The sequence below is a fragment of the Lynx rufus genome, unplaced genomic scaffold (genome assembly GCF_022079265.1).
Source record: "Lynx rufus isolate CCGP_SWC_20201006 ecotype Redwood Valley unplaced genomic scaffold, mLynRuf1.p SCAF_7, whole genome shotgun sequence".
Taxonomy (NCBI): domain Eukaryota; kingdom Metazoa; phylum Chordata; class Mammalia; order Carnivora; family Felidae; genus Lynx; species Lynx rufus.
Window position 1 is genome coordinate 78,587,821 of NW_025814889.1, and position 19,892 is coordinate 78,607,712.

A 19,892-nucleotide genomic window follows, 5' to 3' on the forward strand; every position below is an offset into this window, starting at 1 on the left:
AGGGTGTGGCCCAGCCGGCCTGGCGGCACCCCAGACACACACACACACACACACACAGCCACATGCACAGCCAGCGCTGAGGCCAGGACTCGGCAACCTGGGGCACAGTGGTGCTGTGAGCACTTTCCAAGGTGTTCCTCGGTGACCAACGGCTCTGTGACCTCCAGTTAGAGCCTTAGAGGAGCTGGAACAGGGTTTGGGCCCCACAGACACAACCAGACCCTGAGGGGGGCGTTGACCCTTCCCCCAGCTGCCCGATAAAGGGCACTTGCAGGCCACTATGCACTCCTCTCCAAAGTGTCAACCCACGGGACCCCGAAAACAACTCTGAGAGGAGGAAACTATCATTCCCACTACAGATGAAGGACCTGGGGCTTAGAGATGCTAGTGAGTGGCCAGCCTGCCTTCAACCTCCTTGCCACGTGTGCGGGTACTGCGGTAGCGGCCTGCCCCCCTGGCCTCTGCTTCAGGGTAGCTCATCACTGGGACCCCCTCAACAGTCCCTCTCACTCAGAGTCAGGCAGGGGTCCCATAGGGTTAGGGCGAGGAAGCAGCGCCTCCCAGCCACTGGGCCTGGGTCCCAGGCCCTTCTAGACCTCTGAGGATGGAGACAGACACGGACCTGCTGGAGTCCTGGACCGTCCCCATCTGTCTTCTCTGGGGGAAGGGGTAGGAGGGCCAGCTCCCTCTTTGGGGAGCCAGGCTTCACTGTTCCCGGGGAAGGACAGGAAGTGTGGCTTCTACATGACCGCCAGCCTTCCCCACAAGTGTGTGTATGTTCCTGTGTGAATGTGAGGGGGCAGGAGAGCCCACGGGTCCTGTTTCCAGGCCAGGCTTGGGGCTCAGAGACCACTGTAGGTTAGTGGATGTTCTCCAACAGACCAGGGGCTGCCTGGGTAGCTGGTTACCGGGGTGCCATCGGGTAGGCGAACAGGGTGCAGTTCTAAGAGCTGGCCTCACCCCCCCCCACCCACAACCCCACCTGGTTCTTTGTCAGAAGCTGTTCGAGGGAGAGGAGAAAGCACCTTATAAGGTAACAAATGCTGTCCGCCAGGTGAGAGGAGAGGTACCTCCCTGCCTCCAGGCCTCCCCGCCCTACCCGGGGCAGGACAGCAGCTTAGGCTGGGGTGGTATTCCAGTTCTGGCCCTGTGCCTTACAGTGTCCCCCTGCCCCCACCTCCTTACCTCAGGGGGCACCTGCTACCAGCCCAGACTCAGGTGAGGGCCTCTGGCATGGGGAGGCCTAGCCCGCCCCCCAGGGAGGCAGAAGAGGCAGCTAGAGCTCAGAGAGGCTGCTGTATGACCTTTGGCTAAGTGACTGCTCCTTTCTGAGCCTGTTTTCTCTTCCGTGCAGTGAGGGGGTGAGCTAGGGGTGTGAAGTCACATGAGGATCTTAAGCCCTATGGAGGGTCCCTTCACTTATAGACGCTTGATAAGACCGGGCCATGCCAGCCACTTTCCCCAAGCCCAGGATCCTCCTTTCCTGCACTGTTTGGCTCCCTAGGCAAAGGCCTACCCTCTCTGTTCCAAGGAAGCTGGGGTTCCCGGGGCAGTTCTGGTCAGTTCCCCAGGTGACGTGGCCTACCTCAGTTTGCCTGTTTGCCAGCAATGGGGCCCGGTGGAGACAGCCCAAAGAAGCAGGCGCTCTCTCTCTCTCCACAGACCTGCCTTCCTGCCTGTAATACTTGTCTTAGAAGCTGACCTTCCCCAGAAGCCCCCACCCCACCCCAGCCCTCGGGTGCAATGTGTTTTGTATCCTTCCATGGCGATGGTCATCCTGTGTGTGCCCCGTCTTGGAATTTTGCCCTGGAGATAAAAGCACTGACTCGAAATTTCTACATTTTACAAGCATTGTTGAATTTGACCCTGGTAACAGCCCTCTGCCAGGACACGTGGTGGTGAGTTTATCAGAGAGGTTTGACCTCATGGTAGGGACAGGGCCGGGCCTGGAGTCAGTCCATGCTCTAGCCATGGACCCCCTGTGGGCACAGTGAAGGAAGGGAGCGTGTCTTCCTGTTGGTCCTAGAAATTTCAGAGCTGGGAGTGTCCTTGGATGTTATCTAATCCAACCCCTCACCGTGGACCTTGGGCAACCGAGCCCCAGAGCTGGGACTAGAGCCCAGGACTTCTGACCCCCAGTCCTGCCTGTTTCCTGGGGGAGCCTTCTCCCTCTTTGTCCGTCTAGCCCTGGGCCTTGCGGGGCGCTAGGTTCTGCTTGGTGAGTATACTGAGATGGCCCTGCTGGGAGAGGACGGGGTGGGGACCAGGTACCAAGCCTGGCTTGAGGGAGGAGCCCTGCGCCCATCTCTTCCTTTCCTCCCTCCGTTCTGGTGTAGGAGCTTCCCAGCACAGTGATTGCACAGAGCTTTTTCAGGGAGCTGACGAAGCAACTTCTGTGTGAAGGAAACCAGGCCAAACACGTAAGAATGGTTGAGTTGTCCTCTCCCATTCCCAGCCTCCCCTGTGTGGAGCAGTCCTTAGAGTCCTGCCCCAACCCGTGCCATGGTGCAGAAAGGACCCCTCCTGAAGCCCCCGGGGTGGTACCTGTTCCTGAAGGCCCTGGGGGACAGGGAACCCCACAGTGTCTTGTCAGTTTGGAATTCGGAAGTTCTAGCGGGAAGTTCTGCCTGTTGTCTGACTCGAGTCTCTCCTGCTGTGTGTTGAACCCCCTCTCTTCTTGCCATGTCCACTGGAGGATGCAGACTGCCCAGTGCTCAGGCCACCTTAATTTGGAGGTCAGGATTGCAAGTACCCTCATTCCCGCTTCCACTTGCAGGGTCTGGGGAAGCCTGAGGCTCCATTCTGAATTCCCACGGGGAATGCCCTTCGCCACACCCCTTCCCCAGCCTGCTGGCCCTGTCCTGGATTCCCACACCTTGCACACACGCCCCTCTCCAGGAAGTGCTGCCTCCTGCCCCAGATTTTTCTTTGACTCTGCACCTGAGATGGTTTCCAGCATCTTCTCTGTGTTCTGAACTAGCCTGTATTCCCAGTGTCTTGGGCAGTTGCTGATGCTGGTTGGTGCTCAATAAATGTTTGTAACGGGCTTATTAAGGGCAGCTGAAACTGTGGTCAGTGGACTCTCCCAGACTTTCCAAATGGGAAGCTCCGGGGTAGGCCCTGTAGGTTCTGCCCACAGGGACCTTTGGTTCAGAGTGCTCTAATGGGGGCATCTGAACATGTGTGAACTTGGGCTAGCTTTCTCTCCTGGCCTGTAGGCTGGTGCTAGGCCCTAGCACCTCCCTGTCACTGACTTCTCTGGGCCTGGACCTTGATCCATGAGGAGATTCTAGAAGCCAGGAGGGCCAGGGCATGGAAGGCAGAGGGTATAGCCCCTCCTAGTTCCTCTGGCTCAGAGTGGGGTTGAGAGCAGGGTCGCAGTCTGTGAACAGCTGTTAGTTCATGCCTTTAGTGAGCACTTCCTGTGTACAAAGCACCGTGACCCCAGGAGAGGAAAGCACATTGTGAAGCAAACACCCCCAGGGCCACCCTGAATCCCAGATGGGCATCTCTAACATGGTTTTTGAAATGGCCTCTTCCAACCAGCTCAGAAACCCAGGGCTTAGAGAGACTCCTGCATTGCCCTGGGCCACATGGCATCCACTGTGGCTGGGACTAGAGTCCATGTTCCTTCCCCAGCACTTGTTGCCCACAGTGCTGCCTGAGTAGTGGGCACCATGGCAGGGAAGGGGGCTCCGGCTGAGGGACAGACAGGCTGTGCAGTGTTCTGACACACTGTGGCCCCTGGTGGTGGCCCAGACACGAAATCCATGGAAGCCCAGACTCAGGCTTACTGACAGACCCAAGGAGAGAGAGAGAGAGAGAGAGAGATTGAGAGGTATGGGCCATGCAGACTGTTCTGAGCAGATTTGCTACATGTGAGTACTTATAAAGCAGAAAGAACAGTGGTTGCTGTATAAGCATTTTGCTGTTGACACATTGAGGGGTCTTAGAGTGTCCAGGTAAGGACTGGGCAGACATTCCAGGTGGAGAAGGTGGCTGGCGTGGCCTCATCTTATTGTCTATAAGTGAAGGGATGCTCCACAGGGCTTAAGATCCTTATATGAATTCACAGCCCCAAGCCCACCCCCTCAGAGCATGGAAGAGGAAACAGGCTCAGAAAGGAGCCGTCACTTAGCCAAGGCCACACAGCAGCCTGTCAGAACCCTGGCTGTCTCTTCTGCCTCCCAGGGGGCAGGCTAGGCAGGCGTCGGAGTGGGCATCGAGGGTAGCATGACAGGTGGGCTTTGGCAGATGTCTGAGCCGCTCAGAGTCAGGGAGAGAAGGAGTCTCCAGCTCTGTCCTCTTCGTAGGTAAGGGGAGTCTGGAAATTGGAGGTCACTTCTGGAGTCGGGCTGTGTGCAGAGTGTGTGGCTAGTGTGATCTCAGGGGTATTACTGGGTGTTGGGGGGGTGGCTCAGCCTGGCAGAGTCAAAGAGGGTAGAGGGCAAGACCTCCACAAGGCTCTGGCTTTGTCACTTTGAAGTGTTTGGTGAGTGATCGGTGGGGGTGGTGGGACCATGGGAGGCGCCCCTGAGCTGCCCCCCCCCCCCCCCCCCCGCCACCCCCAGTGGAGGCCCCTTGTCACGTGTTCAAGGCCACCGGCTCCGGGACCTGCAGTAGCCCGCGGCGGCCGGCAGGAGGCGGTGCCCGACAGGCTTTGGGAAGCTCCTCCTTCCCCGCCCCCGGCGGGGCGCCCCGGAATGTGGCGGGGCTCAGATGTGGCGGCGCCGCCCGCGTCCCGACCCGTCCGGTCCGGGCGGCCCGGAGCGGCCTCCCTGCCCGGGCACGCCGGCCCGCGGGCGGGCGGACACCAGGTGTCGGCGCTGCGGGAACAGAAGCTTCCGAGCCCCGCCCCGGGACCTGGCGCCACACCCGGCCCAGCCCCCGTCCGGGCGCCGAGGGGGTGGGCACTGGCGCTGGGGCGGCTGCCAGGGCCACGGGCCCCGAGGTACTGAGTTTCAGGGTCCGGGGGACCCTCGTCGGACAGCGGCCTGACACACACACCTGCCCCGTTGGTGGGTGGCTCCGGGCCACCTAGGTCCCCGGCACCCTTTCGGCGGCCTTCTACCTGTCCTGCTGGAGGCAGCGGGAGCTGCTTTAGAGTCCTGGGCCTCGTTTTCCTGATCTGTTAAAAGAGAGCGAGGGCACTATCTTGCAGGACTGTTGTGGGCAATGATGCTAGACGTTCATGGACGGTGGTCCAGGACAGTGCCAAAGGGTGGTGGTCCCTCTTCACCTCCCCCAGCAGACTGGCAGGTTGGCCAGGCGGCTCCCCAGAATAGAGCCCTATGGTCTTCCCCATAGGGACACGGTACTCCCACCCTGTCCCATAACTGTGGTCCTCAGATTGGGTGTGGATGGGGGCGGGTGGGGGGCGGGGGGCACAAAGTAGCTGAAAAGAGAAATGCCAGCTTTGGCCTGTTTTGGTTACAGCCTGGGTCTGGCTTCTCCTGTCTGGTGTCACTGAGTGGAAGCCAGACTCATGGAGCCCGGAGGGGACCGGACATTGGCTCAGTCCCTCAAGTCCTGCTGACTCTGCCCTTGGCCTGCAGGGCTGAAACACAGGAGTGGGAAGGCAGATTCCTGGCTTAGAGGGAGAGGCTCAGACCATGGAGGGCAGGCTCTGGCAGCTTTGGGTGGGGGTAGGGGTCAGGGAGAATACAAACCCATTTCCATTTGACAGATGGGTATACTGAGGCTCTTTTCCCCTTTCCTTATCACCACTTTTTTTTTTTTTTTTTGGTTGGTTTAAAATTGCACAGCCATAGTAGTGGAGAGGGTGTGGATCTTGAATATCTTCAGGGTCCCCTTTCCCAAACTCAGGTCTGTCTGTGGTCACACCAGTGACCTGCTCATTCTGGCCATAGTCCAGGCCGCAGAAGTTCCAGAAGGGACCCTATCCGGGCAGTGTTAACGCTGTCAGCTCTAAGGCTGGGCCCTGGGAAGAAGCCTCCTGCAGCCCGTTCCTTCTCCCAGCACAATACCCACTGATTTTGGTGTGTGTGTCCCCCATGTGCCTTTCTACCCCACCAGCTGGACTGTTCCAGCACACAGAGCAAAGCTCAGAGTGAGAGATCCGCTGGAGCCCTGGCTGTCTCCAGAGAGTGTGGGGAGGGATCAGGAGGCCCAGCTCCCTGCCTAAAGTTCACCTCTGTTGTGCGATTCTAGCAAGGCCCCTGTTCTCTCCGGGCCTCCGTTTATCTATATGTAAAATGGGGCAGTAGGCTGTATTTACGTGCTGGGATATCACTCCTGGGATGCCTGTGCTACTTTCTATGCCCCTACATCTGAGGTGGCCCTGAGCTGTTTTGGAGGGACCCGGCAGGGGAAGGGCCTAAGTGCGTTGCACTGCTTACCTTTGGGCCAGTTTAGTTTCCAGAGGACAAAAGAATGTGGCTCTCACTGTCCACTAAATATGGCGGCAGTTCCTGCTGGGTGCTTCCTGACCACCTGGGGGTAAGAATGGGCAAGGGGAAGGATCCTAGATCATTCTTTTGGGGCCTGATGGGCTGGGGGCTTGGGGACTGAATGGGACACTTTTAAGGGGCAGCCTGCCATGTGGCTGTCCCTGATCCCTTGGAAAGTTCTTCAAATTAGCTTGTCAGCCCAGGTTGTTCCCTGCTTGGGACCCAGGACGAGGAGCTCCTCTTCCTCTGGGCCCAGGCACTGGGGTGGCCATGGAGGGGTGGCCTGGTGGGACACAGTTTTGTGAGGGGATTTGGGTCCTAGGGAGAGGAGGTCACAGGGGTATCGGCTGGCTTCCTTTTTTCAGGAGGCCGTGGGGGCAGCTTGTGTGGGGGGCAGGGCACTATGGGCCTGCGGGCCTCCCACCTCCCACCTGCCTGAGGCATGGTCTCAGAAGCCTCCTGCTTGTGGAAGTGACGGAGTTGGGGAGGGGGCTGTTAAGCAGGCTGCAGAGTCCCCAGGAGGACCCTCAAGTTTTCCAGTCTCGGGGAAGGCCCCCTAAAGCACCCCCAACTTGCTGTGGGCAGGGCAAAGCCTATGGTGGCTTGGAGGACGAGTAGGTCCCGGAGTCTTCCATTTTGTACCCGTGTCTGTGGCCAGGAGGAGGAGGGAAGGCAGCAGGAATGCAGGAATCCTGGCCAGGCCCTGTCCCAACAGGCCGGGGTGGGAGGGCCGGGCTCCGAGTGGGCCCATGTGCCCTTCGACTCGGCTGGTAGCTAAGCAGCCCGTGCAAACAGCGGAGACACACAGAGCAGCCCCTGTGTGCATGCGCATGTGTGTGCCTGTGCCAGGGGGCCTCCAGACTCAGGGACCCATGGCCTCAAACTGCGGATGGGAGCTCTTTTTGTCGCTTTACAGTTGCAGTCACACGCAGGCCCGAGGCAGGGGTTCCGCCTGCTGACACCCGCTGAGCGCTTACCGTGCACCGGCTCCATCCATTCATTAGCTCCTTTGATCCTTACAACCCGCAGGTACCCCCTCTAACCTGTCTGTAAGACAGGGAAACTGAGGCTCTGAAAGGTAACACACATGCAAGGCCACAGAGCAACTGAGTGGTAAAGGCAAAGCCAGGGTTCAGACTGCGGTCTCTCTGACTCCGGAGTGTAGTTCCCCCCCAGATGTGTGTGGACACGTGTGCACAGGAGCATCAGCGCGTGTGGAGATGTGCGCTTGGATGGCGGCCCCGTACTGGCCTGCGTCTAAGGATGCTTGCTTAGGTGTAGACACCCGTGCCCATCCGTGGAGGCGTGCCCACGATGCCCATGCATGAGCATGTGACACATATTCCATGCTCGCGTGCACAAGCACATATGTGCGCAGAGTGCACCTGCATCCCCGTGTGCACACTTGTGCATGGTGAGTGTGTGTGTGCACATCCACACCTAGCCATGTGCCTGCGCAGACGCGCTCCTCTCCAACTCACCCACCTTCCCTCCCCTTCTTGGCCTCCTGCCTTGGCACAGGTGTCAGTGCCCCAGCAGGACATCTGATGGCCTTGTGGGTAGCCCCGGGACTTGGGAGGATTTGAAAGAAGGTAATTTTGGGGAGAGACAGGATGGGCAGGCACAGAGTTGGATAAGAGGAGGGTGCATAGAATGAGAGGGGTTAAGGCTGGGGCTGGGGCTGGCCTGGGTTTTCTTCAGCCCTTGAGCAGAGGACTGGCCCAGGGAACCCTGATCCTGCCTCCCTTCTTCTACCCGCCTCTCTCAAGGCTCCCCAGGGAGACTGCAGGAGAGTCCTGGGGCCCTGGGGGACTTGGCTGTGTCCTGTCCCCCTTTCTGTTTGTGTTAGGTAATCCTCCCTCAGCCTCGGAGGGGATGGAGAGGTGAGAGGACCCAAGAAGGGATCCTTTGGGTGTGGGAGAGAAGGTCTGAAGCCCAATTGTAGCCCACCGTACTGCCCTTGGCACAGTTGCTCTCCCGCTCCTGCGGGGCAAGGAGGTGCAGGTGGAGCCGCGGTCAGCAGGGGGCGCTCGGGACCTGCGGATGGCGAGGAGAAGCGTTGCAGGCAGGCAGCGGGACCAGGATGGGCAGGGCAGGGCAGGGCAGGGCAGGGCTGAACCACGGTAGAGACCCACCTGCAGGTGGGGTGGGGGTAGGAGTGGAAGCACAGACTTCCCACCACTTGGGGCAGACTCCCAGAGGGACAGATATACGCCCCTACCCCGGAGGGACAGACTTAATTCCTCCACCAACAGATTCTCAGACCTTCAGAGGGACAGGCACAGGGACAGCCCCCTCCCCCTCTGGAGCATTCTGGGCTGGTGTTAGAGGGCCCTGGGTGAACAGGGTGGAGCTGGAAGTGACCTGGCAAGGGTGCTGGGCCTTTGTGACAGTGTGACAGCTTTGAGACAGCAACGGCCCTGGAGTCAGGCAGGCTTAGGTCAGATTCCAGCTCTGCCCCGGGGTGACCACAGGTCACTCAACCTCTCCTGAAATGGGGGTGATGTGTGCTCAGTGCCCCACACAGGCCTCGACCCACAACGTGGCCATGGGGGTCATGACAAGTTGCCTGAGCACGCTGTCCCGGGGATGTCCTCACTTTCCTTCAACAAATATTTAATGAGCACCTGCTAAGTGCCAGGCCCTTTAGTGAACCACTGAGGGTCCAGTGATAAGCAAATCACATAGCACCTGCCTCTGGGAGCTAACATTCTGATGGGAGGGGGTGTCCTAGGGCTTGTTGAACTGAAAACTAACCCCCTCGTTTTGATGCTTTAAAACGGAAATTGTGGATTAAAAGAAAGACTGGCAGAGAGGGCCCTTTTATTTCTTGTCAAGTGCAGGGCTGGGAAAATTCCAGATCGTACCGTTCTGCTCTGGCCCTCTACCTCTTGACACAGAGACAGATCCAGCCACTCCCCACTGCAGATCCTCACGTCACTCAGTCCAAGCTGGAGTCCTGCTTCTGGCCAGTCTCCTCCCGCGCTCCCCTCTCCCTCTGCTGCAGCCACACTGGCCTCCTTTGCAGGTCCTCAAACGTGCTAGGCGGGGTCCTGCCCCAGGGCTGTTGCCCTCGGCCAGTCCCCTCTGCTGGAATGCTTTTCCAGGGCGTCCACGTGGCTTGCTTCTTCCCCTCCTGGGTTTTGACGAAATGTCCTCTTCTCAGCGAGGCTTTCCCTGCCCTCCCTATTAAGCGATCCTACCTCCAACACTCCCCGTGCTCCTTTCTCCTGTATGTTTCCCCGCAGCGGTTCTCATTGCCATCTGGCCAACGATCTCTTTTACAATACATTTCTTTCTTATCTGCCTCCCCCCCGCAAGAATGCAAAGTCCGCGTGAGAGCAGACTTCGGGCAGATTTGTTCTCGCTGTATCATCAGAGCCTAACACGTGCCTGGCGCGTCGCAGGCATCAATAAATATTTGTCAAGGGAATGCTCAGTGCTGGTTCTGAGGCATGCGTTGCTCGGTGCTGGGAGCACCGTTCCTTGGAGGGAGGTGCCCGGCTTTGCAGCTGCAGCTGGGCCACCACTGGCACAAACCTGTTAGGGGCTGGAGGACTGGGGGATGGGGAGGAGAAGGCGTGAGCATTCTGGTTCTTTCTTGCTCTTTTGGGGACAGAAGTTGAGTGGCCATGGTAACCTCCCCCAAACTCACATGCCTTAGTTGGGACATAGTTGAGAGGCGGGTTTCTTCCTTTGAAAGAAATCAAAGATGTAAAAAATCTAGCGATCAAAGTAGGGTGGTAGGTGATCCTTCCACCCTCCCTCCCTTTTTCTTCCCTCCCCCAACCTCCTTCTTTATTCCCTCCCCTCTTTCTTTCTTTCTTTCTTTCTCTTTCTTTTTTCCTTTCCTTTCCTTTCCTTTCCTTTCCTTTCCTTTCCTTCTCTCTCCCTCCTTTTCTTTCCTTGTTTCTTTTCTTTCTTTCTTTCTTTCTTTCCCTTTCCTTTCCTTCTCTCTCCCTCCTTTTCTTTCCTTGTTTCTTTTCTTTCTTTCTTTCCTTTCTTTCTCTCTCCCTCCTTTTCTTTCCTTGTTCCTTCCTTCCTTCCTTCCTTCCTTCCTTCCTTCCTTCCTTCCTTTTTTCCTTTCCTTTCGTTTTGTTTCATTTCGTTTCCTTTCCTTCTCTCTCCTTCCTTTTCTTTCCTTGTTTCTTTTCTTTCTTCTTTCTTTCTCTTTCTTTCTTTCCTTTCCTTTCCTTCTCTCTCCCTTCTTTTCTTTCCTTTTTTCTTTTCTTCTTCCTTCCTTCCTTTCCTTTTTCTCCTTTCTCATTCCCTCCTCCCCCCCCCCATCTCTGAAAACCACCATTCTGTTCTCTGCTTCTATGATTTTGTTTGTTTGGATTCCACGTATAAGTGAGATCATACAGTATTTGTCTTTCTGTCTGACATTTCACTTAGCACAATGCTCTCAAGGTCCATCCATGTTCACCAACGGCAGGATTTCCTTCTTTTTATGGCCAAATAGTATTCCATTGTATATGTACAGTATAGCACAATTTCTTTAGCCATCCATCCATAGATGGACACTTAGGTTATTTCCATATCTTGGCTACTGTGAATAATGCTGCGGTGAAAATGAGGGTCCAGATATCTCTTTGAGGTAGTGATTTCATTTCCTTTGCATGTATTCCCAGAAGTGGAGTTGCCAGGTCATATGAAAGTTCTAGTCTTGATTTTTGGAGGAAACTCCATACTTTCCATAGTGGCTGCACCAATTTATATTCCCACCAACAGTTCACGAGGGTTCCCTTTCTTCACACCCTCCCCAACACTTGTTATTTCTTGTATTTTTCATACTAGACATTCTGACAGGTGTGTGAGGTGATACCTCACTGTGGTTTTGATTTAAACTTCCCTGATGATCAGTGATGTTGGGCACCTTTTCATGTTCCTGTTGACCATCTCTGCCCATTTTAAAAATTGGCTGTGTGTGTGTGTGTGTGTGTGTTTTGCTACTGACTTGTATGAATTCTTTATATATTTTGGATTAGCCCCTTATCAGATACGTGATTTGCAAACATCTTCTCCCGTTCTGTGGGTTGCCTTTTCATTTTGTTGATGGTTTCCTGTCGTGCAGAAGCTTTTTAGTTTGATGTGGTCCCACTTGTTGATTTTGGGGGGATGTTGGTCGTTTCTGAACAGAGGGGTTGCAGTAAGGAATTTGCAGGTGTTACACTCTCTCCAGCTGGGGCACACGTGCAGGCTGCCTTCTGGAAGCCCAGGGAACCTTAGCCGTCTTGGTAGAACAGTGGCCCAGGCTTTAAGTCCCAGCTGTTCCCTCAGAAGGAAAACATTTTACTCTGTCCAAAGCCCCTGCCCCGGTGTCCAAGAAGGAGCTCCTTGGGGCCCTCACCTGAGCCCCTGGGTTTGGTTAAGGCGCCTCTTTCTGCCCTAGAAATGGGACTACCTCCTGTGCTTACCCTCCTAGAATTCCTCAGCACCCACCTCCCCTTTGTCCTTGCAGCTTTCAGTACCCACACTATCAGCTACTTGCATGGAATCCCTTCTGTGTGAAATGATGAGGTACCAACTGATAGACCAGAGAAGGAAAGATCAATAAAAGCAGGTTGTGCTAAGTGCTGTGAGAACACCAGATGGGGGGGCGCTAACCGAGCCAGAAAGAAAAAGTGGTTTGGAAGTAGTAGGGGCTAGTTCGGGTGGGCGGGTCTCTCTCTGAGGAGGCGACACCGGAGCGGACAAAAGGAGATCAACAAATGAGAGGAGCCAAGGCTGGGGGAAGGGAGCCACATCTCTGGTGGGCACGGGCTCACTGGGGCCCGCGGGCCGTGGCCGCCCTCCCAAGGCAGGGCGCTGCCCCTGCCCCTGACAGGTGGGCAGAGAGCTCGCTCAGCCCTGAGAACCTCCGACCACTGAGGCCTGAGGTTTGAGCTAAGTGTGTGGGGACTGGAGATCCAGGTTGAACGCTGGGAAGCGCAGCCCCGCCTCCCTTCTTTAAAAATTTTTTTTTATTTTTTTGAGAGAGACAGCGTGAATAGGGGAGGGGCACAGAGATAGGGGGACACAGAATCCGAAGCAGGCTCCAGGCTCCGAGCTGTCAGCACACAGAACCTGAGGCGGGGCTCAAACCCACAAACCCTGAGATCGCGACCTGAGCGCAAGTCGGATGCTTAACCCGTTGAGCCACCAGGTGCCCCGCCCCGCCTCCTTTCTGCCCCGCCGCCTCCTCCTCCCTCGGTCTGGTCGGGAAGCCCAAGGAGGCCTGGCTCCCGGGAAGTGCTTGTCTCGCCGCGGCCGGCAGGGGGCAGTGGTTATCGCGGTGCTCGCCGGCCAGCGCTGACCTTCCCCTAACGCAACGTGGGCTGACGCTCCCGCAGACGGGCAACCGGAGGGACTGAGGCACGGGCCCCTTCCCTGCCCCCTCCAATCCTCAGCTGCTCCCAAACACAGCTCTGAGCCCTGGTCTCTCCTGGAGGGGGGAAGGGGCGGGTGAGGCTGGGCAGATGGTGGGGACCTGGGCCAGGTAGGGGACCGGTTCCAACTCCCCTCGGGATAAGGGGGGAGATTTTCAGAATTCGCACGCTTGCTGTGTTACTGCTATTTTAAAGCACCGAGCATGTGCCAGGCACTGGGCTAAATGTCTTTTATTGTGCGTCCGTCATCTCTCTAAAGCTTCACAACAGACCCAGGGGGCAGGTGCTCTTATCTCCCGAGGTTGCCCAAGACCACACAGCTAGAACCCGAGTTTTCTCTACAGGCCACGTCTCAGCCGCTCTGATTGCTGCCTCTGTAGGAGGGTGAGGTGCTCACGGAATCAAGGTGGGTAGGGAGGGGATGGGCGGGCGCTGAGGTGTTGACAGCCAAGGGACCTGAAGGAGCACCCAGCTTACTCCTTTATTTTGCAGACAGAGAAAAAACTCCAGAGAGGGGACATGACTTGCCCAAGGTCCCGCAGAGAGCACACGGCCAATCACGACAGAGGGGCCTTCGGCACAACAGGAGACCCTGAGCCCGATCCTGGCCGGATGCCAGAAGCCCCTTGAGGACAAGGACTCCATTTTACCCTTTATGCCCTCCTCCCTCCCTGCGGGGGCTAGCACTGGGTGCCGCCCACAGTAGGGGCTCCGGAAGTCCTCGGTGGGGGGGGGGACATCTTCCGTCCTGCAGTATGTGCAGTCACCTGCCATTCATGCCTCCATTCATTTACCCAGCATTTAGTAAGCACCGCTTGTATGCTTGGCGCCCTGCGAGACAGCGCGATGCACAGCTGAATGACACGGTTCACAGCTGGCTCACCTTCTGGTGGGGATTTCAGGGGTTCCCCCACCTCATGACATGCGCTTCTGTGGTTTTCCTCATTCTCAGTGCGGGCTTCCTGTGCTCCTGTCTGGTGACTTTGCCTTTTTGCCCGGGAGGGAGGCTGAGCAAATCTGTTCCACTTCCCTCTTCCGGGCCACTTCTGCTCCTTATTCCTTACCTCCTTCCAAGCTGCTTCCTTCCCCTTCTCCAAGCCCTCTTTGACTAATATCCCCCAGCTGCTCTGCAGACCCCAGTGTGGAGGTCTTGAGCTCTGCCCAGGCATCTCTGGTTCTCTGTTTCTTTGTGGGTACCCCCTACCCCCCATCAGCCTCTGGAGTTTCCCAAGTATAGGGATCACCTACCTTCTGGCTGTTTTTTCTAAGGCCTAAATAGACCAGCAGAAGGGGCAGGAGGGGAGGTCATGCTATCAATCCCTAGCACACAGGGCCTCTCTTGGGTTCTGCCCCCAGGACTCCCTTAGAGAAAGGGTGACCCCCTGTTGCCACCAGGGTGCTGGTTTGCTAGTCCTGGCCCAAGACCTCTGAGCTCTGATCATCCACGCTGAGCCCCAGGGGCTTAGGCTGGGCACCAGCCATTGGGTAACTGCTCAACCTCACCACCCTTTGTGTTTGAAGGTGGGGGTCTTTAGTCTCCATTTCACCAACTCCCGGGGTTGGTCATTTTTCATGCCCTTATGGCACGCAGTCTGCAGGTAAAAAATGGTTCCATGAAACCACAATGCTTTTTTTTCACCTGCTGGACGACCAAAGTTATAGTGATTGGCCTCTCTGGACCTCAGCTAACGATACCTGTCCTGTCCGTCTCACAGGTAGTTAGGAGGACCAGAGATCAAGGAGAAGAAAGAGCCCAACCCAAGCAGGGGCTTGGTTTTGTTCTACTCAGAGCAGGGGTCCATCCTTGGCCAAGTGTTCAGTGAATCCCTCTAGAGGGCGGGAGTGGGAAGGAGGAGGAAGGAGGGAGCTTGCTCAGGGAGGGGGAGTGAGAAAGGTGCAGCAGATAAGATAATAATTTTCTTTCCTTCCTGCTTGCTTTCTTCCTCTTTCTTTCTTTCTTTCTTTCTTTCTTTCTTTCTTTCCTTTCTTTCTTTCTTTCTTCCTTGCCTTCTTTCTTTCTTTCTTTCTTTCTTCCTTTCTCTTTCTTTTCTTTTTTCTTTTCTTTCTTTCTTTCTTTCTTTCTTTCTTTCTTTCTTCTTTCTTTCATCCATCCATCTTTCTTTCCTTTCCTTTCCTTTCCTTTCCTTTCCTTTCCTTTCCTTCCTCTTCCTTCCTTGTAATGGTGCCTCAGAACAATGTGATGCTTCAAACATAATACTGGAGGAAAACATTAACTAGAACTATACAATACACAAGATAGCTCTAAGAAAAACATCTATTGAAATGTCTCTCCAGGGAGGCGGTTGATTTATGTTGCTGAAGCCGAGCAGCTGGGAACGCCTGGCCTGCTCAGGGTGGAACACCGCCTGTTTCTTCGTACTTTTCCACTTTCTCAGAGACCATGACCACCTGTTATGGGTCTAATCAGATTCTTTGATTGTGCTTGCTCAACCATAGATTACTCCCGCTACATGCTTCAACAAGTTCTGTTTTCCTCCCGAGAACACTCTTTAAACAATATAATGAATTGTGATGTCTATTGGTGATTGATATGATTTTCCCAATAAATATGAGAATGAGGAGTTGCTCGCGGTGACCGTCCTTCCAAACTGTCGTCCTCTGCTCCCTTTCTCTTGCAGCTGACTCGTTTGTGTCTCATTCTTCTCCCATGCACCTTTAGGAAAGCGGCACTTAATTCTCTTTCTTTCTTTCTTTCTCTTCCTTCCTTCCCTCTTTCTTTCTTTTCTTTCTTTCTTTCTTTCTTTCTTTCTTTCTTTCTTTCTTTCCTTCTTTCTTTTTCTTCCTTTCTTATTTTGTTCTCTCCTTTTCTTTCTTTCTTTCTTTCTCTTCTTTCTTTCTTTCCTTCTTTCTCTTCCTTTCTTATTTTGTTCTTTCTTCTTTCTCTTTCTTTCTTTCTTTCTTTCCTTCTTTCTCTTCCTTTCTTATTTTGTTCTCTTTCTTCTTTCCTTTTCTTTCTTTCTTTCTTTCTTTCTCTTCTTTCTTTCTTTCCTTCTTTCTCTTCCTTTCTTATTTTGTTCTCTTTCTTCTTTCCCTTTTCTTCTTTCTTTCTTTCCTTTCTTCTTTTTTCTTTCTTTCTCTTCTTTCTTTCTTTCTTTCTTTCTCCCCCCCTCCCTCCCTTCCTTTCCTCCCTTCCCTCCTTCTTTTCCTTACCTCCCTCCCTCCTTCTTTTTCTTCCCTCCCTCCCTGCACTAACTGTGCTCCTTCAATGTGCCAAGCATTGCATTAGCACTGGAGATACAAAGGTCAAGGAGCTGCACCCTCACTTGCATGGCTCATTTAGGCCAGGAGGCCTCAGTTGGGAAGGTACACTGTTCATTCATTCTGCCATCAATTTCACTTTTTAGTGAAAACCTCCCATGCCAGGCACCGTGCAAGGCCCTGGGGATGTGATAAGATGCCATCCCCATCCCCAAGGAGTTGAGAGTCTTCTGGAGATAAAAGGCACCAAAGCAGGCAAGTGAAACATGGCTAAAGCAGACAGTTAGGGATAAGTGTTGGGTGAATCTAATGTCTCCCTCAGCATCCATGTAGGTCTAGGCACAGACTAAGTATGCGCTCAATAAATGTCTGGAGATGAGTGACCCAGGTGTGGGGAAATTTCTAGATAACTTATGAGTTAAAGAGTAAAGTTTTTTTTTTTTAATGAAATGCTGATAAAAATGCTACATGGGAAAATAGGAAGCAGTCAAAATGGTTCTTAAAAGCAAACTTATGGTCTTCAAAGAGTCTTATATTGAAAAAGAAGAAAGGTGGAAAACTAAAGCATTCAACTCAAGAAGTTGAAAATGGTAAAAATAATAAATTCAGGGGCACCTGGCTGGCTCAGTTGGTAGAGCATGCGACTCTTGATCTCAGGGTCGTGAATTCAAGTCCCAAGTTGGGCACAGAGATGGCTTAAAAAAAATAATAAATTCAAAGAAAGCAGAAGGAAGGAAAGAACAAGTGTGTGTATAATTTTTGGCTCTGAAATTCATATTCAGATCCAGAAATTCAAATTAGTATTTAGAAATTCATAATCCAGGGGGCGCCTGGGTGGCGCAGTCGGTTAAGTGTCCGACTTCAGCCAGGTCACGATCTTGCGGTCCGTGAGTTCGAGCCCCGCGTCAGGCTCTGGGCTGATGGCTCGGAGCCTGGAGCCTGTTTCCGATTCTGTGTCTCCCTCTCTCTCTGCCCCTCCCCCGTTCATGCTCTGTCTCTCTCTGTCCCAAAAATAAATAAAAAACGTTGAGAAAAAAAAATTTAGAAATTCATAATCCAGAAAGTAATAGAATAGAGTAAGGAGCGAGTTAGTCTCGGTTCTAGACCTCTCCTAGATGGGAATGCGGATTATCCAGCAGTTTCTGCTGAATTTCGAGAGCAGAGCCCACACCTCAGGGGCCTCAGAAGAATGGATCAACCCTGAATAGAAGTCTCAGAACGTCCAGTCTGGGGGACTGGCTGTACTGTGCCTCAAGAGGGCCAGCCCGAGGCCCATTTTTTGCCTGTTATTTGGTATTCAAACTAGTGGGTTTAATCCACAACACGTGCTATAATAATAGTGACATTTCTCACAATCCTGTTATAGTTCAGAATGCTGGAAATGAAGGATGTGGTATTCCTGATAGGAAACAACACAGCTATCTTGTCAGATCCTCAAACACCTTATCTGGTGAGTAGGGGAGGTCTATGCTCCATTTCACAGATGAGGAAAATGAAGCTCCGCTTGTCTGGGGTCTCAGTGAGTGGGTGAGCCAGGACACGAACGCTTCAAAGTCCCTTCTTTGCTCTCAAGCTTCCTGTCATTGAGACACCTGCTCTTCCTTCTATCTAGCTAGCTCCTTCGTGCTCACTTAAAGCCCCTCTTCCTCCAAGAAGCCTGTGCTGATTCACTGGTTCCTTGGACTTCTCACTTGGTTAGGAAGTTCGGGCTGGCTATCTTAGGTAGATAGCTTATCTTTCGACTTGACCGTGAGCTTCCTGAGATGGAGGGGTGGGGAACAATTGTGGGTGCCTTAGTGCAGGGCTGGGCTTGGAGAAGGTCCTTGAATCCTTGTTTGTTGATCTAAAATTTGAATTGACAGGATTAGGCCTGTACCCATCAGAATATATTCTGGGCTGTGCCAACCCCCACAGTCACGGTGAAGAGCTTGGGGGGAATCCCCCATTGTCTGTGCTTGCTCTGAGGCGGCCACGTGGTGCCTAGACACCTCAGGAGGTGTCGGGAACGTAGGTTGACACTGGGCAAGTCTCATTATAGGGTGGTGGGGCAGGAGACCTTTTTGTGTCCAAGTTTGCATTGGTCTGAAGGTATAATTAAGTCCCTGGACCCCTTTCCCCATAATTGGAGAATCCCCAAAGTCCTGTGGTCAACCTATGTGATCAGTGAGTGACTGGCTAATCCAGAGAGGACAGATCAAAACAGACACACAGCTTTTTCCACGGACAAATCTCAGCATTTTATTCATCCCCTGGAGGGAGAAGGGGGCACTGCCCCGAGATAGTCTGCCAGCCAGCGAGGTGGCTGGGATATGTGTTGTTTATCCAGATAGTAAATATAGCACTGACTATGCAGAAACAGGAAGGGAAGCAATAAGTTAAAAGCCACATAAGTTATGAAAAATAATATATATACTTTATATACCTTGCATCCCCACTGAAGACTTGCTCCCTTGGAAACCAATAAATAGGCAGAGAAAGAGCAGCAATCAGCACCCTTTGGGGACTTCAGGGATGAGTCTATGTCTGAGTTTCCTCCAGCCTGAGAGTCAGTGGCCCTTCAGCGCCCCCCACAGGCTGGAGGACCTTGAGGCCTCGCAGGGGCCTTGGGGGACCATGTCCTGGAAATTGAGATGAAGGAAAGGAAGACTGAGGCTAGCAGTGGAGAGAGGCAAGGGCAGGTAGGGAGAAGGGAGGGAAGGACAGAGGGTGGCTCGTGGACCCGGGGGGCTGGAGCTGCCAGGATCCCCCTGTGAGCCCCAGAGGTGAGAGCCAAGGTGAGGAAAGAGAATGCTCCTCCCAGCCCTGATCTTCTCTTTGGATGCGGAATTCCTTTTGGTTGTCGCTGGGGCTCCCCCGCCCAATCTGAAGGGCTCAGAAGCTCCCAGACCTGCCTGGACTGTGCCTTCTTCATGGCCCCACTGTAGGCAGGGGAGTGGGCATGGTGGGAGGAGGGGGCTCTCACCCCACAGGTGCGGGGGTGTTCCTGGGCCCCTCAGTGATACAAAGGAGGGAAGGGTCAATCTGATCGGCCTGATGGAGAGAACAGAGACCCCGAGAGGTGGGATTCATGGGAAATGGCCCAGGGTTACATGTTAGGGGTGGGCCTAGGGGTCTCCAGGGCCTGGCACACCAGGGCCAAGTTCCAGGCTTGGAAACACCTAGGCGGGAGATGGGGGTGCAGAGAGCTTGGATCCTGGGCAGGATGGTGAACCGCAGGATGTCAGGGAGGAGAGGGGAGGGCCAATTCTCCTGCTTGGTCCCAGGCTGCCATCGGGCTTCCCTCTCGCGGGGGGTTTATCATGGCAAGAATAGCTTCTGGAGAAGGAGCCGGGAGCTGGCTGGGCAGCCTGTCCAGTTCTGACTGGACCCACAGGAGGAGGGAAGAGGCACAGGTGTCTGGGCTGACCCCCGGGCGCAGGGCCCACACACCTGGGGAACTTCCTCCTTTCACTCCCTAATACTGTCAGGTCTCTGGGGGCCCGGGGGTGCTCAGCACCCAGGAACGCCAGATGTGGGGAGGGTGCCCAAACAGTCCTCACCAGCCCCTGATTCATGGCTGGCTGGGGCTGGGTGAGCGAGGGCACCCGCCTCAGTCCTGGGGCAAAGGCAAGGCAAGGCTTGAGATGCGAGTTTAGGGCAAGGGTTGGGCGAAAGGGCCAAAGATTCCTCGGTCAGAGCCCTCTGTTTGGGGAGGAGCCTCAGAAGAGCAAGGAGCTGGTGATAAAACTGACCCCTGATACCAGTTTACCCAGTTGGGAAAACCTCCGGCCAGGAGGTTGGAAGGGTAGGACTGCAATACCGAGATGGAGTGGAGTGATTCCCAAGAGCCGGCGACAGTCCTGTGCCACCCCAGGCAGCCCACAAAAAAGCAGGCCCTGCTGTGACCCCTTCTCCG